This window comes from Gossypium raimondii, chromosome 1 (assembly GCF_025698545.1).
Source record: "Gossypium raimondii isolate GPD5lz chromosome 1, ASM2569854v1, whole genome shotgun sequence".
Lineage (NCBI taxonomy): Eukaryota > Viridiplantae > Streptophyta > Magnoliopsida > Malvales > Malvaceae > Gossypium > Gossypium raimondii.
Window position 1 is genome coordinate 41,008,494 of NC_068565.1, and position 3,548 is coordinate 41,012,041.

Below are 3,548 nucleotides of genomic sequence, written 5' to 3' on the forward strand. Positions count from 1 at the left end.
ACCCTCTCTTCTCCTCTTTTACTTTCTCTCAACTTTTCCTTCCCATTTTCCCTTTTGTTCAAGTGCTAATTTCTTCTCTTGGGAAAGAGGTCCTCATCAGCCATTTTTTAGTAGGAATTAAAGTGTTCATAAGCCACCTTGATAGCCGAGGACAACGAAGAACGAAGAACGGAGAAATCTGTCAAGCTACGGAGAAACACTAGATTTGCTTCTTGTTCCCTATCTCTTTAAATTTCGTTGTTGTTTAGAAAAACATGTTTATGAATATTTATGCTATTGAAATGGTTCTTTTAATCAATCTAGCTTGAATTTAATCCGTGTTGGGTTGATTATAGTTTGCCTGCTTGAATTATTGAAATTGTGTTTGTGATGTTATAGGCCTCGGTAAGATGCTTGATTAAGTAAAATCATGCCTAAGTTATTCTTGCAATATTAATTGTTAGATAACTAATGAATTAATTATTAAATCATATTGAAATTGTAATTAATCGACACAATACTTGATCAGTGCATGTTTATTCTTCTAAGGTAGCTGAAGTTAATTTAGCATTGTATTTGGCGCTACATATACCTTGGATAACTTGCAAGATTATTGTGATTAAACTATTTCAAGGTAGAAATACTCTATTACTTCACTTGATCTTTTATATGCTTGTGAAGATTGATTAATCGCTTGGATTGACATTGAAAAATGTTCAAGAGATTGATTAAATTAATAAGTATGTATGAGCAGTAGTTAAAAAATTACCGAGTTGCCGTGAATTTGTTCGTAGCAGTATAAACATAAGTTTAATAATTCTAAGTTAAAGGAATGTAATTAATCCAACACAATTATATCATCTTGATTAAACCTTATTTGAAATCGTGCATTAGAACCTTTTTATTTTTAAATTTTTTTACTTAGTTTTTTAACCCTTAGTTTTTAATTTCATAAATATTCCTTTTTACAGTCCCTGTGGGTACGATAACTCGACATTTACTTGACACTTTATTACTTGTTGCGATTGTGTACACTTGCACATTTTCGTCGTTCCAAGTTTTTGGCGCCGTTGCCTGGGACTGTGTTAAAAAAAACCATTATTTGTGAATCTGTTTTTACATTTTGGTTTATTTATTTTCCTGTTTAAATCTTTACTTACTTAATCTTTTTCTGATTATTTCAGGTTTTTATGACTATTGATCAGATTATCGACTTACTCCCTATGGACCCTAAAATAGAACGAACCTTTCGACAGCGAAAAAGACAAGCGAACCAGAGAATGACCGAAGAGATAAACTTTGAGAATATGAATCAAGGAAATGAAGCAAGCCTTGCTCAAAATCCTATCCTTTTTGTTGATGATAGGGATAGAGCTTTACGACAGCATGTCATGCCAGTATTTAATGATCTTAATCAGGGTATTAGGAGACCCGAAATCGAGGCACAACAATTCGAGCTAAAGCCAGTCATGTTCCAGATACTTTAGGCTGTGAGCCAATTCAGTGGAATGCCTACTGAAGATCCTCATCTTCACTTAAGACAATTTATGGAAGTGAGCGATTCTTTCAAGTTAGCCGGAGTACCCAAAGATGCATTACGACTTAAGCTGTTCCCATATTCGCTAAGGGATAGAGCTCGTGTCTGGTTGACCTCATTCCCACCGAACTTCATTTCTACATGGCAAGAGTTAGCCGAAAGATTCCTCATGCAGTATTTCCGGTGGAGCAAGAATGCCATGTTGAGGAATGAGATCACTGTCTTCCAACAAATGGATGATGAGTCCCTGTATGAGGCATGGGAAAGGTACAAAGAGTTATTATGAAAGTGCCCTTATCATGGAATCCCACATTGCATTCAACTTGAGACATTCTATAATGGTCTCAACGCTCACATGAGGATTGTAGTGGACGCCTCTGCTAATGGTGCTCTCTTTTCTAAGTCTTATAATGAGGCTTACGAAATTATTGAGAGGATTGCCAACAACAATTATCAATGGCCAACCAATTGAGCAGCTTCAGAAAGACGAGTCACTAGAATACATAAAGTGGACGCTCTCACTTCACTCGCATCTCAGGTATCTTCAATATCTTCAATGCTTAAGAATCTTACCACTAATGGGTCTAAGAGTTTTGCAGCCCAACCACCTAACCAATTTGAGAATATAGCATGTGTGTATTGTGAGGAAGGACATTTTTTTGAAGAATGTCCATCGAACCCCAAATCCGTATATTAAATGGGTAACCAAAACCAAAACCAAAACTAAAACCAAAACCAAGGGAGGCAAGGACTGCAATCCAACTTTTATAACTCATCGTGGCGAAATCACCTGAGTTTTCCTGGAGTAACCAAGGGGCTAGAACCAGTAACACTTACGCCCAACCTAAACTAACTCAGCCTTCTAGTTTTCCCCAACAAGTTCAGAAACCAACCCAAGCGAAACCATCCAATAGCTTAGAGAATCTATTGAAGGCATACATGGCGAAAATCGACGTCAGTCTAAGGAATTTGGAGAATCAAGTGGGCTAGCTTGCTACTAAACTCAAGAACCGACCACAAGGTAGTCTACCTAGCGACACAGAGAATCTGAGAAATCTAGGGAAGGAACATTGTAAAGCATTGACATTGAGGAGCAGAAAGATAGTAGAGCCCAACACAGTCGATGTTAAAAAGGATCCAGCTGACACTCAAGATTCAGAAGAAGTTCAACCAAGTGTTGAAATTCCAATTTGACCAGAACTAGAATCTGCAAAACCCGACAAAGTAACCTTAGGACCAGCTAATTCTGATAAACTAACAACATCGTTAGATGCAGAATTGCCGCCAAAGACGAATCAACCAGAATCAGTCCCAGTAATGAAACCACCACCACCCTACCCTCAAAGACTTCAGAAACAGAAGCAGGAGATTTAATTCAAAAAGTTCCCTGACGTACTCAAGCAACTTCACATCAACATCTTGTTGGTTGAAACACTTGAGCAAATGCCGAACTACGTCAAGTTCATGAAAGATATCTTGTCTGAGAAACGAAGAATTGGAAAATTTGAGATGGTAGCTCTGACGAAGGAATGTAGTGCATAACTTCAAGACAAACTACCCCCAAAATTAAAGGATCCTCGATGTTTTACCATACCATGCAACATTGGAGCAACATATTATGGTAAGGCATTATGCGAGTTAGGTGTAAGTATAAACTTGATGCCTATGTCAATATTTAGGAAGTTGGGGGTAGAAGAAGTTAGACCAACTACAGTTACGCTTCAACTAGCAGATCAATCCTTAGCACATCCAGAAGGAAAAATTGAGGACGTATTGGTATGTGTAGTTATCTTTCTTGCTAACTTTGTAATTCTAGATTTTGAAGTAGACAAAGAAGTACCAATCATCCTAGGAAGGCCATTCCTAGCAACTGGAAGGATCCTTATTGATGTGCAGAAGGGTGAGCTCACTATGCGTGTTCAGGATGATCAGGTAACATTTAACGTCTTTAAGTCTATCCGATTCCCTGACATAATGGATGATTGCTCTACAATGTCTGATTTAGAGGGTTTAATAGTGGAGAAAGAACTCA

At 37.5% G+C, this 3,548-nt stretch overlaps 1 non-coding gene across 1 annotated transcript; it reads right to left on the reverse strand.

Annotated features, from left to right (window-relative positions):
* Positions 1-1,715: 1,715 nt before the first annotated feature.
* LOC128033616 (small nucleolar RNA R71) lies at positions 1,716-1,822 on the reverse strand. Its single transcript, XR_008189596.1, has one exon. It is a non-coding gene; the product is annotated as a small nucleolar RNA R71 (small nucleolar RNA).
* Between the last annotated feature and the right edge of the window lie 1,726 nt (positions 1,823-3,548).